At 46.7% G+C, this 22,790-nt stretch overlaps 1 long non-coding RNA gene across 1 annotated transcript in view; it reads right to left on the bottom strand.

Moving 5' to 3' along the window:
- The window catches only part of LOC131278189 (uncharacterized), a 34,737-nt gene extending 13,457 nt beyond the window's left edge, over nucleotides 1–21,280 (bottom strand). Inside the window, exon 1 of the long non-coding RNA XR_009185448.2 lies at nucleotides 21,024–21,280. This is a non-coding gene — a long non-coding RNA (uncharacterized lncRNA). The remainder of the gene's footprint in view (nucleotides 1–21,023) is intronic.
- Between the last annotated feature and the right edge of the window lie 1,510 nt (nucleotides 21,281–22,790).

Raw genomic sequence — 22,790 nt, 5'->3', positions numbered from 1 at the left:
TTTTCTATGTTCAGGGTAAGCCACTGTGAGAGATGTTAGGTAAAAGTAGTGACACGATTATTAAGTTGCCTCTGGGTAGAGAGAAATTCAACTTTTGATATGTCCCTTTTGTTTTGTTTTGTTTTGAGGTACTGGGGGTTGAGATTGAACCTGCGGCCTTGTATGTGGGAAGCCAGTGCGCAACTATTGAGCCACATTAGTTTCTCTGAGTTAGTTTCTTCATTTTTTTTCTTTACAGGAGGCTCTGGGAACCAAACCCAGGACTTCCCATGTGGGAGGCAGGTGCTCAACTTCTCCCTGATCTGTCACTTTTTAATATAAAAATATTAAAAGCTAACCAAAATGACACCAGAAGAGGTTTTTCATGATTGTTCTATGTCTTTATACAAAGGGCTGAGATTTAGAGGAATACATTTTTGTCACACAATTGATATTGAGAATCTGCAAATGACCCTCACATCTATGATCAAGTGATTTTTGACAAGGCTGTCAAGTTCTTCCAGCTGAGTCAGAACGGTTTATTCAACAAATGGTGCTGGGAGAACTGGATAGCCATATCCAAAGAAAGAAAAAAGACCCCGATATCATACCTCATATAAAAATTAACTAAAAATGGATCAAGGACCTAAATATGAAAGCGGCAGCCATAAAACCCCTAGAAGAAAATGTAGGAAAACAGCTTCAAGATCTTGTGGTAGGCGGTAGTTTCTTAAACCTTACACCCAAAGCACAAGCAACAACAACAAAAAACCAGATAAATGGAACCTCCTTAAAATTAAAAACTTTTGCACCTCAAAGGACTTTGTCAAAAGGGTGACAAGAGAGCCGATTCAATGGGAGAAAACATTTGGAAATCACATATCCAATAAGGGTTTAATATCCACCATATAAAAAGAGATATTCCAACTCAACAATAAAAAGACAAATTTTATTAATGGACATTTGTCCAAAGATGAAATACAAATGGCAAAGAAAAAGAAAAAGAAAACATTTTTTAACATCACTATCAATTAGGGAAATGCAAATCAAAACTACAATAAGATATCATTTCACACCTATTACAATGGCCATTATTAAAAAGTCAGAAAACTACAAATGTTGGAGAGGATGTGGAGTGATAGGAACACTTATCCGCTGTTGGTGGGAATGTAGAATGGTGCAGCTACTGTGGAGAAGTGTTTGGTAGTTCCTAAGGAAATTGAATATAGACTTGTCATGGGACCCAGCAATACCACTACTAGGTACATACCTAGAAGAACCGAGAGTAGTGACATGTTCATAGTGGCGTTATTCATAATTGCCAAGAGTTGGAAACAACCCAGGTGTCCATCAACCAATGAATGGGTAAACAAATGGTGGTGTATACACATGATGGAATATTATGCAGCTGTAAGAAGGAATGAAGTTGTGAACCATGACAACATGGATGAAAGTGGAGGACACAAAAGGACAAACTGTTATGATTGCAATATTACAAACTAAATATATGGTATAAATTTATGGAGTTAATAACTAGAATATAGGTCAGCAGAAAATAGAATTGAGGTTAGAGAATGGAAAGCTGAGAGTTAATCTGTGCAGAACTGGTACAAAGGTTGCTTGTTAATCTCTAGAAATGAATAGCAAAGGTGAAAGCACATCATAGTGTTTGCTAGCAGTGCTATTATATGGGTTTGACAGTGGTTGAAAGGGAAAGTATAGTAGTAGAAGGGAAGCTGAAAATGTAACATTGGACTGTATAGTACAGCAAAATCTCATGTGAAATACAAATATGGGTAATATTGCATTTATAAAACTGTTTTTACAAAATAGAAATAGAAATAAACTAGAGAGATGAAAACAGAATAGCAGCTATATCAGGCAGGGGAAGCACAGAGAGATTGAGAGGTGATGAGTTTCTTGTTTGTCTCTCGTTTTTACTATTATTTTGGAATAATGGAAATGCTCTAATAATAATTGAAATGGTGAATGCACAACTATGTGATTATACCAAATATCATTGATTGTACATTTTGGATGGATTTATGCTTTATTAATATATATCAATAAAATTGGTTTGTAGGAAAAAAGTCAGCAAATGATCTTTCCACTTACTTGAAAATAGTCAAACGGCAAACATCATACATCTACTTTAACTTCATGTAACCTGAGGAGGGCTATAATGATAGGTATGTACCTAAAAGAGGTAAAGGTAGGGAAAGTCTTAATGTCTAGAAATGTGGCACACATCTGCATGTAATAATACCTGCTTGCAGGGTGCTTGCTAACCAGTTGAAGGCAAACCCAGTTTTTAATTGATTCCAAGTATTGCTCAGTGTATTTCAGAGCCAAGCAAGCAGTACAATGAGTGCTGAGTTCAAAGAAGGAGGAGGGATCACTGTGGTCCAGAGGACTCTGGAAAGGTTCCATAGAGGACAGGGAATGGGCAGGATTTCAAAGGACGAAGAGGCAAAAAGCAATGTAATGTAGAGGCAGGTCTGAACTGTAGATCCAGGGCAGCTTGGAGCATGCTCTGGGCGAACTAGCCCTGTTTGGCCAGAGCAGTCGAGGTCAGTAGGACAGTAGTAAGAACTAATATTGGAGTGGATGGTGTAGACTTTGGAGTGAGACTGCCTGGGTTCAATGCTTAGCTCCTCTTCTTGCTCGCTGTGCAGTCTTGCACATGTTCCTTAACCACTACCGCTCTGCTTCCCATTTCCCATCTGAGACGAGTTAGTGGAACCCACCGTGTCAGATATGTTGAGGATTAAAGGAAATAATGTATATAATGCACCGAGCACGGTGTTAGGCTTATAGTAAAATTTTCAATAAATGCTATCATTAACATCAGAGGCTTGTGGATGCCAGGCTAAGCTGTTCAGACTTTCATCTTTTAGACCTGAAAGCAGGTGGGTGATATAAGAAAAATAATGTTAAAAGAAACTGAAAAAAAAAAAAAAAGAAACCAGAGCAAACATTTTAACCATCTTTTCATTTCGAAATAATTTCAGACTTACAAAAAAGTTGCAAAAATAGCACAAAGCATTCCCATATACCCTTCACCCAGATTCCCCAAAGGTTAACATTTTACCACAGTTGCTTTATCTTTCTCTCTCTCTAAATTTTTTTTTTTTTTAAAGATTTATTTATTTATTTATTTAATTCCCCCATCATCCCCCTGTTGTCTGTTCTCTGTGTCTATTTGCTGCGTCTTGTTTCTTTGTCCGCTTCTGTTGTCGTCAGCGGCACGGGAAGTGTGGGCGGCGCCATTCCTCGGCAGGCTGCACCCTCTTTTCACGCTGGGCGGCTCTCCTCACGGGCGCACTCCTTGCGCGTGGGGCTCCCTCACGCGGGGGACACCCTTGCGTGGCACGGCATTCCTTGCACGCATCAGCGCTGCGCATGGCCAGCTCCACACGGGTCAAGGAGGCCCGGGGTTTGAACCGCGGACCTCCCATATGGTAGACGGACGCCCTAACCACTGGGCCAAAGTCCGTTTCCCTCTCTCTAAATTTATGTGTAATGTTTTTTCCAATGTTTGAGAATAAGTTGCAGTCATCATGTCCCTTAACCTATTCTTGTGTATATTCCCTAAAACCAAGGACATTGTTTTACATAGCCACAATATAATGATCAAAGTCCATAAACTCACATATTAACTCAGGACAGTATGTCTTTAAGACAAACTGTCAACCTGCTTAAAAATATTTCCAGTTTTCCTACTAATACCCTTTTTCTGGCCCAGAACCCAATCTAGAATCACACACTGCCTTTTATCGAAATGTTTCTTTAGTCTCCTTTCATGTGGAATATTTCCTTAGACTTTCTTTGTCTTTCATGACCTTGACATTTTGAAGAGTGTAAACCAGTTATTTTGTAGAACGTCCCTTCATTTGGGTTTGTCTCATGTTTCCTCATGATTAGATTGGAATGGTGTTTTTTGGCAGGAATACAACAGAAGTGAGGCTGTGTCCTCATTGGATCACATTAGGAGCTACGTGATGTTGATTAGTCTCACCGGTGATGGTGTTAGCTTTGATCGTTGGTAAAGGTGGTGTCGCCAGCATTCTCCACTAAAAAGTCACTCTTTCTCCCTTTGTAATTATTAAGAATCTTATGGGGGAGATACTTTAAAACCATACAAATAATATTTTTTTTTTACCATAGTTTTGCCCACTAATTTTAGAATCTATTTCTGATTTTTTGTCCGAAAAAGTTATTGAAAATGGTGATTTGCTTATTGCAGCATTTCTTCTGCATTTGTTAGTTGGAATCCCGCTGTAAGGAATTCTCTTCTTCACGTGCATATATGTTTACTAGTATGGACTCATTCTATGGACTGTAATGCAGTATTATCATTGTTTATTATGTTGCTCAAATTATCCTGTATTTGGCCAGTGGGAACCCTTTATGCTAGTCCCTGTGTCCTTTTAAATGAAGATTTTAAAGATTTTTCTTCATAAATGTAACTTTCCATGAAGACTCACACCATTTGCCCTTCCTAAGTGTGACCAGAGGCCCTTTCCTGACAGCGCCTGTGAGCAATACACATCAGTACTTCAGCCACTAGAGGCCACTGTTCAGCCGGCTGGAATGAAGATCTCTCAGGAGGTTCCCTCACATCCAGCTGACCTGCCCCCCTTATTCTGACACAGTAAGGACTTGTCTGTTTCCAGAGGAACACTAGTGTCTTTAATGTCCACTTAAGCCTCATTTTGGCCCTTAATCCACACTTGAACCCTTGATAACACTCTAAAGCTACGTGCCTTTGCTAAATTCTGTGGGCAAAAGAAAAAAGAAGCAATTCCTGTTTTTATAGGCACTATGAGCCAGGCACTGTTCTGTTTCACGTATATTAATTAATTTAACATTTCTCAAAAACTCTATGGGATAAAAAATGCCCACGAGGCTGTGATTTCACACGGGTCGTAAGTGGTTGAACCAGGATTCAAACCCATATGGTTTATTCCAGAATCCATACATTTAACCACTCTACCACTAGCATGGCTTATAGAGTCCCACTTTAATCCAGTCTTTCCATATGCAAGCCCTGGGGCCACTGGCCTCTTTACAAAGCATCCGTATAAGGAGATTGGAAAATCATCAGCTCGGCATTGGATGCTGTTTACCACTTGTGTGCTATTGGGCACTTGTCCAGCAGAGTCATGCAGATGCCCACACCTCAGACCAGCTTGTCCCTTGTGGTTGAAAGCTGGCCAGGGCCTGAGATCAAACCCAGGAAGCTTGGGGCCCCACTTCCACCCATTCAGTGTGCTTAGGAAGCCAGAGTGCCCCAACTTTCCCCTGCTTGGCGATTGCTTCCTAAAATCAGTATCAAAGTCCTCTGGCAGCTGCTTCAAATTAAGTTCCAATGTACCAGATAAGCTTCCAGATCTTCCCACCTCTGCAGGGGTTCTGGAGTGGGACGTGGAGTAGAGGCCCGTTTCTCCTACGCAGTGTCTGTGTGGCCTTGGGCAGAATTGCTTAACCCCTCTGAGCCTGAGTTATACATCTGTGGGTAGACAATGAGGACACTTCCCTTGCGTGACTGTTGTGAGAATTAGTAATGTATGTCAAGAGACCAGGCAAGGGTAGGAGGTACTTGATACGTTTTGCTATAAATTATTTCTTAATTCTCATTCATCAGAAAACCTCCTTGGGCGTTGTGTCCTAGGTGAGCTCTCCTTTTTTCTAAACACTGTGTCCCTTCACACCTGTGTTATCCCTCGTGCAATTAAGACACACGGCTCTATGCTGAGCAAGTGTCAGTTCCTGTGCCTGGTCTAATTCTCCACCTGGACTCCAGTCGGAGCTAGGACTGTCCTTTCCACCTCTTGGTATCTCTAGCCTCAACCGAGCACCCAATACAGGACGTGCTCCGTAAACGATTGTTGATGGCGATCAACACAAATCAGTCAACAGGTCTTGACGGGCTATTTACTATGTGTCAGCCACTGGGCCGGGAAATATTGAGATGACCGAGGGCCAGCTCCCACTCAGGGTCCTCCTGACACGGCTAAAAGTTTCTGGAAGGGTCTGAAACAGACAATGCATCTTTCCAAACACCTAATTCCCAGGGAATGGCTTTCCTTGTTGAGGCAATCTGGCTCACAGTGTCTCAAACAGGAGGCAGAAGCCAATTCCACCCCACACATGGCATTTGGTGCCTAAGGACCGTGACGTCACTTGGGACCTCACAAGCTGTTCCCACCTGCTCCCGTCATCCTCACCAAGAAGTGGTGAGCGTGGGAAGAGAGCTGGCTGCTGTCCTCACCACAAGGGGTCAGGGCAGACCAGAGACGGTGAAGAATACGGGCAGGGACGTCGCCTCCTGGGCCATGTTTGCAAGACAGTATCTGACTTGTTCTGGTGTCCAGTGGATGAAAGGGGAAAGAATGGGCTGGGAAAAAGGAACACCATCTGCTGAATCCACAGGCTGCCCCAAGTCATGAGGTCAACTGAGTACTTGTAGTGCGAAGAAATAAGGTAATTTGATGGTTTCATAAAACAAGTGCTGTCTGGAAACCCAAAGGATAATTGAAGAAAACACTAGCATTTACAAAAGCTTTAACTCCTTCGTTTGCAAAAACAAAATGACATTATTTTTCCAGGGAAAGGAAGGCTTTCAGGAGTAAAAGGAAATGCAGTTTACTGGTTAAACCCCCTTGCAACAGAATAAAGAAACTTCCCTCTCATCTAAGTTCAGAACTGGCGAGCAACCTTGGTGTGGGCACTTCATAAATATTCATTGATGATGAAACGTCGACAGTGCAAAGGAACCATTTGGTCATTTCAAGAACCCCTTTGAAATGCCAGTGATTGAAGCAGAGACTTGACTATCCTTTGCAAATTTTGAACAAGAACAGCCCAGCCCAGCTGGTCACATGGAGCGGAACAGAACAAGGACACTGGGTTAATCTCTCCTGGAGTGTGGAGTTGTGACTGCACTTACAAAGACCAGAGCGAACTGCAGCAGGGGAGAGGATTTTTAAACAACCACTTCCAAAACATTCAAGTAATTGAGATTCAGCGACTCCACTCTCTGTGTGGGGGAAAATGACCTCATTTCACTTTGCATTATAGGCCGTGCCCATAAACAGAAATAAAGTTGAAGCAGGGAATGGTGGTTCGTTTTAGTCATCTTAAGTCACTCCAATCCCTATTATCAATCGCGCTGAGGGACATTCAGAGAGAACATGGTGAAACCCGGGCACTGCTATGCGGCCCGGCCAAGGTCTGCTTGTTTTGGCTGGATTCAACATTGCCTTGGCCCATGTACTCTTTTTTTTCCTAAAGATTTATTTATTTCTCTCTCTCCCCTTTCCCCCCACCCCACCCTGGTTGTCTGTTCTCTGTGTCTATTTGCTGCGTCTTCTTCGTCCGCGTCTGTTGTTGTCAGCAGCATGGGGATCTGTGTTTCTTTTTGTTGTGTCATCTTCCTGCGTCAGCTCTCCATGTGTGCGGCACCATTCCTGGGCAGGTTGCACTTCCTTTCGCGCTGGGCGGCTCTCCTTACGGGGCGCATTCCTTGTGCGTGGAGCTCCCTTACGCAGGGGACACCCCTGCATGGCAGGGCACTCCTTGCGCGCATCAGCACTGCACATGGGCCAGCTCCACACGGGTCAAGGAGGCCTGGGGTTTGAACCATGGACCTCCCATGTGGTAGATGGACGCCCTAACCACTGGGCCAAGTCTGCTTCCCCCATGTACTCTTGATACACAAAAATGAATGCACCTTACTAACTGCTACCCATGTAGCCTGTGTTGGTGAAGCCAGCTTATGGCTCAACTGTGCCAGCAGGCCTGGGAACCTTCCATCACCCGTGCTTGGTCTGTCCCTACAGGGATCTCTTTCTGGACGTTCTAAGGAATACTTTCTACTTGCCGGTGGTTGACTCAGGCCAGGGCAGGGGTGGGGCAGCCACAGCTTGGTGTGGGCCTGGAGCAGAACAGCCCTATTTTCACACACCCCCGAGCACTCAGCACCCACCCCTGCACCACCACCACCGATGACCAGTCTCCAACCTTTCTCAGCACTGGAGGGAGCAGGGGGCTTGGAGGCCTCTCCTCCCCAAGGCCTCATTCCTTTCTTCTAGTGTGACACACACATCCACGTGTGCACACACACCCCCAGACAGTACTGATGGGGTCAGCATCATCTTCCTCTGGGGCTCTAAGGCCTTCAGGTGAGCTCTGAGGCTGACAGCAGAATACGGGGGGCAGGCAGGAACTGAAGTCCACACCATGGCCTCAACCCCCATCTCCAGGCGACCTTCAGCTGGCCCCAGCTGTCCAAGCCATAGGGTGTGTGCGGTTGTGCGCCTAGTGCAAGCTGAGCACTCAGGACAAGCCTGGTCCCAGGAGACCGCCAGAATCCAACGCCCGTTCCATCTTTCCTTGTTCCCTTCGCTATCCTCGAATCCGGGCAGTTGTTCCTGAAAATACGGCAGAGCTGGAATTTACACCCAAGCCTGCCTGGCTCAAAGCCCACGTTCCCTCCATTCTTATCTTGGCCACTTACCCCACAGCTGCCCAGACATCTGTGGCAGACAGACAAATGAGGCCCCAGGGATTGACACAGTCGTGATCTGGCCTTCATGAGCAGTGGAGAAAGAGGACAGGAATCTGAGACAAAGGCTAACTCTGGGTTTAGGCGTCTTTAGGCATGATTAAGTTATCTGCTCACTCAATTCATGAATCCCTTCAGTGGGAAGATCACGTGCGCTCACCTAACATGCTCCGAGGCTCTCCCATCAGCCCCAAAGCAGATAACTATCCGGGAGGTGTCCTTGGTCAGACAAACTACAGTTTCAAGGGTACAATACTTTCTGGATGCTGTGCATGGGTACTCTCCTTTGTGAGCTTGGGCAAGTCTCTTGACCTCAATTTACTAAAACATGTAAAACAGGGCAAATAAGTCCTTCCTCATGGGGTTCTCACAGTGGTTAAATGAGATGTAGCAAAAACACCCTGGGCCTGGCAGACTGGGGATGTTTATGAAGTGGGAGTTTTCCTAGACCTTGTGGGAACCCAAGAATAATCTTATTTAGTGTTGACGTTCTCCCAACCCCAGAAATGGAAGATCTGGAAGGAGGCTTTCTGCGTGCTTGATTGAATCCTCGTGACTCACACTGGTAAAGAAGCAAGTCTGCGTGTCACCTCACTGCACTGTGGTGTCACAAGTCCTCTCCAGGAAACCCAGCCCTGGAGCTGGAAGTACCTGTGATACCTCGCACCTGTCCACCTGCCCCTTCACCGTCAGAATTTCACAAGCTTTTCTGTGTCGTGTGATTGGTTTCATCAGAGCAAGGCAATACTTGACAAGGTGACAAAATTCTCACTCTTCTAGATGTTTATCATCCTGCCTGCTTAGGAGAGAAAAGACATAGGGGTTGGCAAGGGGGAAATGGAGTAAAACTGCCAGAAGTTGGGCAGCCTTCCGTCCCAGTGCCAGTGCCAGCAGAGTCTAAGGAAGCTCCTCAGAGGTCTGGGAAAAGACCTGGGAGGGTGGCAAAGAGTCGCCTGGAGACTTAAGTTCTCAGAAGGGATCCCCACCAGAGGAGAAGGGAAAAGGAAAGAGGTGGCTTTCTAGGTCATGGGGCAGGAGTCAATTATTCATCATGACTAGGCGATGACTGTTGACCAGATTATTTATTCCACAGTTATGGAGGGAAAAGCCTTGTTAATCATCTTGCAGCCTTCCTCCCCACCATGTGGACGGCTCTCCTCATTCTGCAGGGCTCCATATTCAACTCCACTCAGTGAGAAGAGTGAGGGGTTTGAAGCCGGAATTCCTGGGTTCAAGTTGTTGTTCCCCATCTCACCAGCATGTAACCTTTTGGACCCCAAATTCCTCATCAGAAAAACAGGATAGTTCCCACCTGCCAGGGCTGTGGTGAGCAGTCAGTGAGATCACGTCCCAGGGCACGTCATGTAAAAGGGGAAGCACACAGCTCCCCAGAGGTTACCGGTCACTTGTTATTTTTAATATGCAGGAATGCTAACTTCTGACTGGACAGAGTACGGATATATTAATTACCAGTAAAGAATAAGATGGCTATTTATCAAAGTGTTTTGTCATCTTTGGGGTTTTATAAAGCTTTTCAAAGGCTGAAGAAGAGCAGTCAGTGTGCTTTTGTTCCCCACCTGTTCCTGCATCCTTATCATGCTGGGATCTTGGCAAATGGCAGTCTTGGCAAGTGGCCACCGTCAGGTCCCAGCGGTCCTACCTGCAGGTGGCAGGATGAGGGAGGACATGCCAGAGGATCCACCTTGGGTCCTGGGTCACAGGATGACTTTTGCCTTCATGTGTCACTTCCTCCATAAAAAAAACCTAAAAATTATATTTTTATATATTTTCATATAACGAAGGGAGCTTTTGTAAAGAGCTCGGATCATTATCATGCATTCATTACTAATAATTGTTTTCTTTTGGTTTTAAGAGGCTAAATTTAATTTTTAAAAAATGAAATCCGAGGAGCCGTCCTGCCATTAGGGGGCAGCACGAGGCCAGGGGATGCTTCTGGGAACTGGAGACAGCACCTACTTCCCCTTCTGACTCACAAAGAGCTTCTGCTTCTCGCAGCTTCCCTCGCCGAGGGTTGTGTGCGCCTCACCGCCGCCCTGGGAAGCGGGAAGGCAGGGCAGGAGTTATTGCCCCACTCGAGGGCAGGGCAGGGAGGCTCCCGGGCGGGCCCGGGCCACGCGGGGTCACGCGGAGGGAAGCAGGGCCGCACGCTGGTGCACGAGGGCAGGGCGGCGAGGCCAAAGCTCGGGCCCGGCTGGAGCGGCTGCCCCGCGCCCCGCCGCCGGCACCCGGGAGACCCCGCATTCCAGGCCCGCGCTCCGACGCCAGCCTCCCGGGGCCGCGGCTGCCCCTGTCCACGCCCTCTGCTGACCACGTGTGCCCCGCGGGGGCAGAGAGCTCCACTCCCCTCCCTTGAGAACTGAGCAAAAACTTCCCAGGCAATTCACCAGGCCAAGGGTACAGGAAGAAATAAGTGCTGGGCGGTTCTGCGCTTTGGCAAAGAGGTAACACAAAGGGAGAAAAGAAAGGGCCAGAAACCAAATCAACCCAAACAGCAAGTGGGAACTGCTCCCGTCTGGCAGAGGGGCTTTTTCACCTCCGGGAGGAACAGAGCTGTCTGGCAGTGCACCGGGACATCAGGAACAGCGGGCCTCCCCCCGGAAGCAGCGAAGCACACCCCGCAGCCAAGGGTGCCCCCTCAAGAACGCCAAGTCCACGACTGGCCTGGACCGTACTGGGAGCCAGTTCACAACATGTACATTTGTGCTCAACTTCCTTCTGCAAAGATGGGGGAGGGGGGCGCGTAAATCCAAGTGAAGAAGGCAGAAGTTCCTTGTTGGACGAGTAGAGACAGATCATCTTTGAGGGAACATGAGATGCCAACTGGCTATGAAGTGAATGTGGGGAAGGTAGCTCTGAGGTGAATGGTTCACAGGTTTTCAGGAAGCACCTTGGTGGTTCAGGAGGTGCTGGGAACAAGTAGCACTTGGCAAAGTGTGGCCGGGCCTGAGGCAGGGGGGTGGCATCAAACAGTGGCCTTGGAGGAGTGACGCAAGAGTGGGAGTCCCTGGGTGCTCCAGGAATCCAGGGGCTGAGAAGATCCCTACCCGCTGAGCAGCGCCAGTCCACAGGGCAGGGACCTCTCCCCACGCACACACACGGAGCGTCCCCTGTGCTGGTCTGGCTTGGCAGGGCCAGCTGGACGAGGAATCTCAGGCCTCTTTCACGGGGGAAGAGCACCAGTCACAGTCCAATTTCTAGGTCTCCACAGGTCCACCCTTTACCCGCCAGGGGATGGGTGAGCAGAGGTGAAGGTCAAGATTGGGAGGTCAAGATTGGGAGGGACTGGGACATCTGCTCAGGAGAAGGAAAGAAGCCCTTGGCAGAATGCCGGGGCATGCCTGAGGCTGTGGCTTCAGTCTCTTCCCGGGTGGAGTATAGACACGGTGGCCGTGAGCTACAGGGAAAGGTAAGGCCGTGAGCTGCAGAGAAAGGCTAAGTCCAAGAAGACTTGCCTCTGGGGGATAGCCAGGGCTTCTCCAGGCCGAGCCAGACCCTGCTATATTCAGAAACTCTGAGATAGAGGATGACTAACTTCCAGAACTGAAGAGGAGTTGGAGGATGATATACTCCGATCCCCCATCCTGGCACTGGGAGGAGCTTTGTGGGAGATACAGTCAAACCCAGGTGAGGCTCTAAGAGATGCTATGACTTGTAGAATGTCCCACAGTCGGAGCACAGAAACAGGAAGCCAAGTGCAGAAGTAAAGAGAGTCCCTAGGACTAGAGAAGTCCCAAGGGAGTCGTGGATCTCTGTGGAGCCCATGGGCTGGGGGTGCAAGGTGAGCCTTCGCTTAAAGGCCAGACCAGAAATGGAGCTGGACCCCTAAAATGGGATGATTTATCAGAGCAGCTGGAAACACAAAAACACACAATGGGCCCAAGAGGTCTGGTGGTGAGGGAAGGTTGGTGGGAAAGCCACCTGTGGCCTGGTCTCTGAGGTTCTTTCCATTCTAGTGTTCTGAGACCCGAGGCTCCAAGGAGATGAGGAGGAGGCTGCCTGCCAAACAGAAGGGGCAGGCCTATGAGGCCTGGCCATGACTCAGCTCACTGGGGCTTCCGTGGACCACGCTGGTAGCTGAGTCAGCAGCCATTTCTGCGAATCTGACTGATACAATATCCTTAGATGACCGACGGTGACTCAGCAGAAAAGGATAGGACGACTCATGGCCTGTGCTGGGAGAAGCCTCCCAGCCAGAGCTCCCCACCTGGGCCTTCGGTTTTCCTCCTCTGTCTATGGGAAAGCAGAGGGTCGCTTGCCTTCCCACAACGGCTTCCACAGAGGAAGCTGTCCGCGTCCTCCTCAGCCGTGGGGGCAGGGCTGCGTAAGCACTGGCAGTGCAGAACGGAACACGTCCAGTTTGGCTTCTTCAGTTAAACACGGTTCTTTGAATATTATTTTGCCATAGAAGATAGGATTTTTTAAAAAGATTTATTTATTTATTTATTTCTCTTTCCCCCCCACCCCCACCCCCACCCCACCGCAGTTGTCTGTTCTCTGTGTCAATTTGCTGTTTGTTCTTCTTTGTCTCGCTTCTGTTGTTGTCAGCGGCACGGGGATCTGTGTTTCTCTTTGTTGAGTCATCTTGTGTGTCAGCTCTCCATGTGTGCGGCGCCATTCCTGGGCAGGCTGCACTTTCTTTCGCGCTGGGTGGCTCTCCTTACGGGGTGCACTCCTTGTGCGTGAGGCTCCCCTACGCGGGGGACACCCCTGTGTGGCACGGCACTCCTTGCGCGCATCAGCACTGCACATGGGCCAGCTCCACACGGGTCAACGAGGCCTGGGGTTTGAACCGCGGACCTCCCATGTGGTAGACAGACGCCCTAACCACTGGGCCAAGTCCGCTTCCCAGAACATAGGATTTAGATCTGAGATCTGAAAAGAACTTTAAAGAACAGCTATTTCTATCCTATAAGTTCATGGCTGAAGAAACTGAAGTAGGGACAGATCATGTGCTTTCCCCAAGATTACATGGAGCCTCTTGCCTCCATGCCACCGTTATGCTAACCCCTAAGCAAGGGTGAAGAGGTTCTCCAAAAGGCGAACCACAGGCCCAGGTGACACACCTGGGCCTATCCTGTGGAGGGCAGAGAAACAGCCCCCCAAAGATAGCCACACCTGAATCCCCTGGAATCTGCATATTGTCACATAGCAAGGCCAAGGGGACTTTGCAGATGTGATTAAGTTAAGGATTATGAGATGAAGAGATTATTCTGAATAATCCAAGGAAATGCAATGTAATCACAAGGGTCCTTATAAGTGAAAAAGTCAGAAAGATGTTGAAAATGCTATGCTGCTGGCTCTGTAAGAATTTAGTGGCAGGAGGCTCTGTGTTACCATTGCTCTTTGATTCTTGGCTCAACCTGGATTGTAGGATTGTTTCTGCTGGTTGCTCAAAACTGGGCCCTGGACCCAGTAACTGGTTGCAGACTCACTTCTTAGGGCCTTGGGGAAGGAAGTTATAAAGACCAGAAAAAGCCTCTCTTACTTATTTTAATTTTCGCACATACAAGTCCTTGGTCTGCCAGCAGATGACAGTCTTTGGCAGCTCTCAGCTCAATGATTGGTCCGAGTGTATTTGTTGCAAACACAGATGGCATCAATGTGATAGAGCTTCCTGCCTGGAGGCTAGGGGCCTTGTAATTCAAACTTTCTCAGGGACAGTTCTCCAGCCTTCTGTGGCAACCCCCTCCCTTTTCCTGGCTAGGAAATATTTCCACTCCCCTCTGAGTCCTCAAACATCAGTCCTGGTATGTGGAGGAGAATGGAAGGCCCCAGCCAGCCTGGAAGGGCTCATGGGACACAGCAGACTGAATTTGTGGGTCAGAAGCTGAGTCAGCCTTAGGCTGTGTCCCTCTGACCCCCTTTTCCTGGGGCTGTGGATCCCTGGAGCTCCCTTTGCAGCTGCGGGCCCAGGGCCTGAGCATTCAGTGTCTTTAGTGTGCGGAGGGTGCCGGCAGCTGCAGCCGCTGGGTTCAGCTCACAGCTCTGTAGTCATCATTTCTCTCCTTTGTCCCTTTCTCCTCTGGGCAGGGTCCAGCCTTTGCCTGGTGTCCTAAAGCCAAGAAGATCTTTTCCCAGACTGTTCCAGCCTGACTTCTAGCTATTTTTCTGGAGATGGGGAAATGGGGCCACAAACCAAGGAATGGGGGCAGCCTCCACAAGCTGGAAAAGCAAGTAAACGGATTTTCCTAGAACCTGCAGAACGAGCACTGTCCTACTGACACCCTGAGTTTAGCCCAGTGATACCCATTTCAGACTTCTGGCCTCCAGAACCATTAAGATAGCAAATTTGTGTTGTTTTAAGGCACTAAATCTGTAGTAATTCATTATAGTAGCTTAGGAAACTAAAACATGCCCACTCTCCATCCCATTGCTATTTTGTTTGGGGTTTTTAAGAAGCTGCTTGAAAACTTAAATTACTACACCTTGATGATGACTTAATGATATATGAAAATAAATAATCTGGAAAATTAAAAATACCAAGTCCCTTTCACTCGCTAACAAAAGGTATAGAGAATTGATCAAGTTGGACTCGGTTTGATATAAAAAATAAGCAATTCAATTTTTTTCTCACTGCCACCCTTTTAAGTCCAATCTGGAATTATCCTTCCACTTCTCTAGGTGAAATGTCAGTATATCCAATAGCTTTTCTGGTCGATTTCAGGTGTTAATGAACATCTCATTGTTAGGTATTGTATTTGCCAAAAGGTATGCTGATACAAAGTACCAGAAATCTAATGGCTTTTACAAAGGGTATTTATTTGGGGGTAAAAGCTTACAGTTACAAGGCTTTAAAGAGGCCACCTCAAGTTTACTTCCTCTCCAAACTCTTGTTGCCACGTGTTGAAGCAAGACGGTGGGCTACCTCTGCCTGTTCTCTTTCCTTCTGCCTCTTTTTTTTAATATAATAAACTTTATTTTTAAAGAGGTTTTAGATTACAGAAAAGTTACATTATGAAATTATGAGGGATTCCTGCATACTCCCTCCCTCTCCCACATCTATCTGCCTCTTAAGGCTGCGTGGGCCCAGCTTCTTCCAACCTCAGCAGTAGGCTGGCATAGGGTCATCTCTCTTCCTGGGGCTCGTTTCTTTCCTGGCTCAGCTGATCTGGTCCTGTCCCAAGGTCAGCAGTAAACTATCAGGGGAATGGCTCATCTCTCTTCCTGGGGCCTCTGCCCTGTCTATGGAGTCATCTCTCTCCCTCGGTGTTCTTCTGTGTATCTACTTCTATGTGTCTCCTTGATTGTCTGTTTATATTGCCCACAAAGGGGACAGGGACTTTTAACACTTTACTGATGTGGTCGAATCAAAGCCCTAATGTTACGGTAAGTTAATCAGACATCTCAACTGAATCTAATACAAAAAAAAGGGTATCATGCCCAGGGCAACAGACCAGTTTACAAACATAATCAAATATCTTTTTTTTTGGAATTTGTAAGTTATGTCAAACTGCCACAGGTGTGGAAAGTCCAGTCTCACATCAAAGATTCAATCTCTCATCTATTATAAAGCTTTTTCCCACCCTAGGTCCAAAGTAGGACCTGAATAAGGCTCTGAAGCTTACAAAAGGGAAGAAGTGGTGTTGGGGAGAAAGGCAGTTATCTTCTTGACTAGTTTCCCACCGTGTTCTTCCTGCCCTCTGCCACTTATTTTGCTGCCTCTGGCTTTTTCAGGGTGGGGAGGGACTGAGTGGAAGGGAGGAGAGATAAGGGGCAGAAAAGACTCTTCTGATTCAGAGTGTGACAGATATCCAAATGATGGCTCTTTATTTCGGAGCTTTTTGGGATCTTGCAACTGCATGGTTTCCTGGCAAGGTGGCCCAGTCACTGGCTGCCCCCTAATAACTCTCCCCTCAGTTCCTATTCCAACATATACCCCAGAAAGAACCTAACTTTCTGTTAGGTCACCTCACTTCAGCTGTTAGTCCTCCAGGGAGAAGTTTCTTTCAAGCCGACACTTTTACATATTTGCCTCTCCTGGTAGTGTAAGGCACTCCATTCTTACTCAGCCTTCCACCTTCTCTCTTTTGTCCCACCTGTGATTTTTCCAGGTAAGCTTCAGTGTTATGAGCTGCTCTAGGCTTCTTGGTCAGGCACCACCACTGGATTGTCTGTGCTAGATAAGAGAAGCCACTGACTTGTAGAGGGGGGTGAGGGTCGGTTATTCCTTCACAATTCTTCTATCAGATTATCACAAAAGCTCTTTGTCTTTGCACAAAAGTTTCATTCAAGGCAAATATGATGATATTCTAGAGGTAAGATTCAAATAACTGGTGGGGCTAGCATCACACAACCAGATTCCTTCAAACCAACTGCTGAGTACAGGACTATTCAGGGATCAAGGCTCAGATGCCAAGTTGCAGGTCACACTTCATGCAAGCATGAGGAGTACCTCAGACATGCTGGCCAAGCCACACGACTTGACTACTACTGATTTCACCAACTAAAACCCATCTCAAGCATTCATTATGCTAACTAGCAAAGCCTCAGGTGCTGCTCAAATTCATAGATCACTTTTTATATCCTTGTGGTCGCTGCCGCTGGACTGCAGGTGGAAGTACAGCTTAACAAACACACACAGTAACACACTGCCAAAGTTGGAGCATCTCAGATGAAATTACAGACATCAAAACAGTCATGCTCCAGTCTTTGTTTCCTCAAACTCCTAGGGACACAGGTCAAATCCTCCCAAGAACCCTCCCCTCACTCTGAGTTCTGTGATGGCCTAAGGGCCAATCGTTTCCACAGCTCTACCCAAGTATCTGACTCAGCTATGGAGGGTCACTCTGGGGTGAGGTCTGGGAATTTGTTTCCAACAGGAAAGCTCCCAGGTGATACTGATGCTGCTGATCCAAGGACCACACTCTGAGAACCACTAAAAGCAGGGTTCTCAACCTTTTAAGAGCTTTAACAAACTCCCTTCTCTCCCATGCCTAGACCACTCCTTGGACGAATTAATCCAGAATTTCTAGAGGAGGGACACAGGTATCAATGTTTTGAAACTTCCTGGGTGCTTCCAAAGATGACGCCCTAGATCAGTTCTACCATTTCCAAGTGAATAATTTCCAAGTGAATGGCATACCTAAAAATATTTTGGGCAAGAAATCAGTTGTTTCAACCCTGCAATAAAATAACATTGGGGGTATAATTGGAGAATGATCAGTAACACTTGTTGAATGTTTATATGGTGCGGGGATGAACTAATTAGCGTCTTATAACAATGATTTCCATTTTATAGATGAGGGAGCAGGTCCCCTGTGAGATTAACTAATTTGACTGAGATCACATGCTTGTAAGTGAATTTGAATCATTCCAGGGCCCTATATACCTAGGCTGTGGGGGCATTTTGACGGCCTTGCTCTCAGTGGGCAGTTTGTATAGCGAACATGGAATGGGCTCCAACCTCTATCAAAAACTGGGTTAGAAGCCAGAATTCACCATTTAATAGTGATGTCACCCAAGCAGGACCTTTAGCCCGCCTGAGCCTGCTTTTTTCAACTGGATTGCAAGTAGCAATGTGCCTACCTCAGAGGTCTGCTGGGATGGGTAACGGAAGTCTGCCAAGCATCTGTACAGTGCCTGCTACATAGCTGGGGTTCACTCCCTTCCGCATCAGCCTTTCCTCTGAGGGTCATCAGAAAGAGTTTTATCCCCCATCTGCCTTTTTGAGTGTCTTTGTAAATGTAACTTTCCTCACAATTGGCAGACCTTTGACTGAAGAAATAAATTCTGGGAAAATGAGAAAGTTCTCCTGCTGGATGGAAGGAAGCACAGATGTTAGACTGTTGAATGAGTTGACGAGCATTCATGAGACATGAAATTAAAGAAATCTGTACTACCACTTGAGGGAAAATATGGAATGATTCATGGCTGTGGTGTCCCAGCATATCTCAGAGAGCAGCTGCAGCGCACAGGGGCGGGGGTCAGGGCACTGGGTGGGGCACCCACAGCTGGAAGGTATGCTGGGAGTCAGTCGTTACTAGCAAAAAAAGTACCGAAGCTGGTGAATGACTCACTCAAAAAAAGTAATGCATGGCAGTAGATGTGCTTTCATGAGGGGTGAGAGAGGGGCAGAGCCTAGTTTGCTGAAATAGTACACAATTCTGGGTAGGCCTTTGGGAAGCAGTCTTGCAAGTGAATGTCAACCAAGCGGATGCCAAAAATGAAAACAACTGCATATGATGTTAAGGCAGATTAAAAGAACATTGTGATGGGAAGCGGATGTGACTCAAGCAGTTGGGCACTTGCCTACCACATTGGAGGTCCCAGGTTCAGTTCCCTGTGCCTCCTAAAGAAGACAAACAAGACAGAGAGCTGACATGATAGGCCAGCAAGGCAAGCTGAGGCAAGATGACACAATGAGGAGACACACAAAAAGCAGAGAGTGGAGGTGGCTCAAGTGATTGGGTGCCTCCCTCCCACAAGGGAAGTCCTGGGTTCGGTTCCCGGTGACAAGCAGACACAGAGAACACACAACAAACAGACACAGAGAGAGCACACAATGAACAGACACAGAGAGCAGACAGCGAGCTCAAATGGGGCGGGGGGGGGGGGGGGCGGTAAGAAATTAAGAAATAAGTAAATAACATAAATCTTTAAAAAAAAAAGAACATAGTGAGACAGTCTAGCAAAATTTTTATATCCTCCTACTTCTGGGACACTTGAGGGGGATCTTTTAAAAAGATATAAGTACCTTAAATCAAAGATGGTAAAAATAACCCAATTCAGTGAAAAAAACAAAATCAGTTGGAGAGTGGGGGGAAGGGGATACAGGATGGGAACTATGCCAGAAAATTTGGGCTAAGGGGGATTCCTGAAATTGAACAGAAAATAAAGCTCTGAGATTCCTGGCAGTAAAAGCAAAAAGAACAGTACCATGCATTCCTCAGCTTTCATTAATTGATAAAAAGAAAACATAGAGAAACTTTATCCTAGTACTAAAGTCCAAGTGGAAATTTGAAGTGTTTTTTCCATTAAGCAACATAATGAATGTCTATGGCAATTTCACAGAGAATTAAAGTTGTTCTTCACTTTTTTTTTTTAGGTACTGGAGCCAGGGTATGGAAACCGGGACCTTGTATATGGGAAGCCGGCACTTAACAGCTTGAGCCACATCCACGCCCATTCTTCACCAATTTCTTAAAATTACTCTGGATAAATGCTTAAGGGTGTAATGTTAAATGAGAGATCTGAGAAAGTATTTCTACCGAGTACTGGACTAATCTAATCCGGGAAAAGACCGTTGTGATTCTAGGAAGGTAAACGTTTAGAGAACACAAAGTATGGTATATATTCTCACTGCTGATTGTTTTGGCAACTTCTAACCCCCCTTTACATGCAAAGATAAACGTTATGTGAGAGCACCATTTAGTAGCTCTTTAATAAGAGTATGTTTAATGGTGAGTAAGTTGATGTGTATGTATCTGAAATGCATTCTGTGATAAGTAAGAGAAGTACAATTTTGTGCTGCTATTTGGACAAAAGATCTTCAGGTGACAGGTTAAATTCCAAATAGATTTTCAAATCTAGGGTGCTAAAACCTCCAATGTAGATTAAGTTCTGTTGCAAACAAAAGCTGGAATAGTTTGCTTTAATTTCTGAAGTCACAAGAAAAAAAAGAGCAGAAAGGGGACTCATTTTGAATTTTCAAAAAGAAGGATGGGATAGAGGTTAACAATGAAGCCCCGCAAGCGTCCTAAATTGTTCTTCTTAAGGGAAAAGAGAGCTTTCAGATGACTATAGTTTACTAGCTTGTCACTGAATCGCATCCCAGCACACCCTTCATTACAAAACTTGGCCTAAAGAAAGCTCAGGGGCGCTTGGGAGTGGAGAGCAGAAACCTGCCTCCCGACCCCCCCGCACCCCCAGGCGGCCCTCACCGCCTCACCTTCCCGCGGCAACCTTCCCGCGGCGTGCGGACTGCCGAGCGAGCAGCTGCTGTTTGCCGAAGTACAAAGTCCAATCTCCAAGAAAGAAAAAAACAAACCCAGAAGCACAGAAACACCTGCTCGCGGGGGCGGCGACGAGACCTGTGCGCGCGCAGAGCTGGTGCGGAGGAGCGCGGGGCGCACGCGGGCAGGTCGGGGCCCGCCTGTGGCCGTCCGCGCCGGGCGGGACACGGAGGCCGGCCGGGGCGGGGGCGTCGCGGTCGGAGGGCCTGGGCCGGGGAAACGGCCGCGGCGGGGCGTGAAGGTCCATGCGGGGCGACACCCCCGAGGCCGCCGCTGGGAGCCGGCCCGGCGGTGCGTCGGGAACGCGCGGCCGTGAGCCGGGGCGCCCTCCCCCGCCGGGCGTCCCCTGGGTGCCGCGGGGAGGGACGGGCAACCAGCGGGGCGCGGACGAGGAAGCGCGGGGCAAAGTCTCCCTAGGAAGCCCGCCGTGCGCCTGCAGCCCGCCAAGCGCATTCCCCCGCGGGGTCCCCGGGGTGGGACTCCCGGGCGCTGCAGGTCCGTACCTGGCTTGGGACGTCAAATATCCCCGAAAGCGCCCAGCGGGCGGAGGGACGGACCGCCTCCGACAAAGCTGCAGCCGGCGGGGACGTGGCCTCGTGGCCTTGGCAGCGGTGCTGCTGCCGCTGTGACACCGAGGGAGTCACTGCACCTTCCTGGGACTCATTTTCCTCTTCTGGAAAATGGGATTGCTTGGTACCAACACTTATGCGTCCTGCCCACACCCGAGATGTGGCTCCTGTAAATCAGAGAATATGAAAATACTTTAAAATGGCAATCTTGGTGCTGTGAGTCAACTCGCCTGGGAGCCCGATTTCTTTCTTGTCGGCTTCCTAGGTTTAGAGTTGATTTTGGCTACTGGGTTTTCTTAGCGATAGTGTATAGGGATGTAAAGGCTCAAGGCCAAGTATAAAATTTCTCTGGATAAGGCCTGCTCCAGAACCACTTTTGTTCAGTATCTAATGCTTTATATTCTGTTGTCCCAACATTTAGAATTGAATTGATGGTGAAAGCAATTGCAGATATTTTAACCTTTGTGCAATATCATTGATCTTTCCTTTTCTATGTGTAAATATAAGTGCATAGTTGAGATTACACTCTGTAATTTTGTACCCTCCATTTTCCATTTAGCTTTATTGTACATGTAAATGTTTTCCTACATCATTAAAAGTCTGTATATAGACATCATTTATAATGACCATTTAGTAGGCTGTACCATATTTTACTAAACTATTCCCCTACTGTTAGACAACTAAGTGGTTTCCAATTTTCCACTATAATAAATCTGTAATGAACATCTTTCTTTATAAAGCTCGTTATGCTTCCAGATTCCCTCCTTAGAATAGATTTCCAGAAGAGAAATTCTGGTTGAAAGTTAGGAATATTTTCAAAAGATTTTTTAATGCGAGGATGGCATAGGGGTAGCCCCAAAATAGTTTGGAGCAATAGGGATTTCACCAAATAACTGATTGTTATCTGGAAAGGAAGCCAGGAAGAGAGAAGGATAGCATGGGAAATCCTTCTAGATCTTTAGGACTTTGTTCTGAGATATATATATATATATGAAATAATTGTATGCTTTAAAGTCTCATCCCTGGATGTTTAGCCTTACTCATAGTCCACACTTACGTAGAAAGCTGGGAAACTATTTGGCAGTGGGGGTGACAAGTGCTTACTCCAAGTGCAAATCAGAGCTCCTTAAGCAGGAACTATTTCCAAGGTCACCTACATTACTAGAAAGAACCTTAGAGATATCCATCCAAACCCCTCATTTACAGGTGAAGAAACCAAAGCTTAGTGCACCTAATGTAGTTCTTAACGATGGTTGCATGCTATAAAACCCCTAGCGAGATCTTTAAAACTACTGCTATCACTGTGGATGTTCTGATATAAGTGGTCTGGGTGGGGCAGCATCAGTATTATTTGAAAGTTCCATGGATGACGACTAATGTGACTTAGGATTTAGAAGTTCTGGTACAGCAGGAAAAATATGGGTTACTAGTATGTTTCAAATCTCAGCTCGGCCATTTATTAGCTGTGTGATTTTGAGTAAATTAATGACCTCTCTCAGCCTCAGTGTCTTCATTTGTAAAACACAGTAAGACTCACTCCATAAGGTTTCAATGAGGATTAAATCAAATAACGTATGTAAAGTGTCTTTCAAAGTTCTTGGCACATGGTTAGCATTCAGAAATGCTAGGTCATTTAGTAAGGACTTGTGGCAGTTTGAGATTATGAATCCCCAAAAGAGAAAGATAATGTTTATAAACTAA

This window comes from Dasypus novemcinctus, chromosome 4, assembly GCF_030445035.2.
Source record: "Dasypus novemcinctus isolate mDasNov1 chromosome 4, mDasNov1.1.hap2, whole genome shotgun sequence".
Lineage (NCBI taxonomy): Eukaryota > Metazoa > Chordata > Mammalia > Cingulata > Dasypodidae > Dasypus > Dasypus novemcinctus.
The sequence above is the reverse complement of the archived record's forward strand: the minus strand, read 5'-3'. Positions and strand labels throughout refer to the sequence as shown.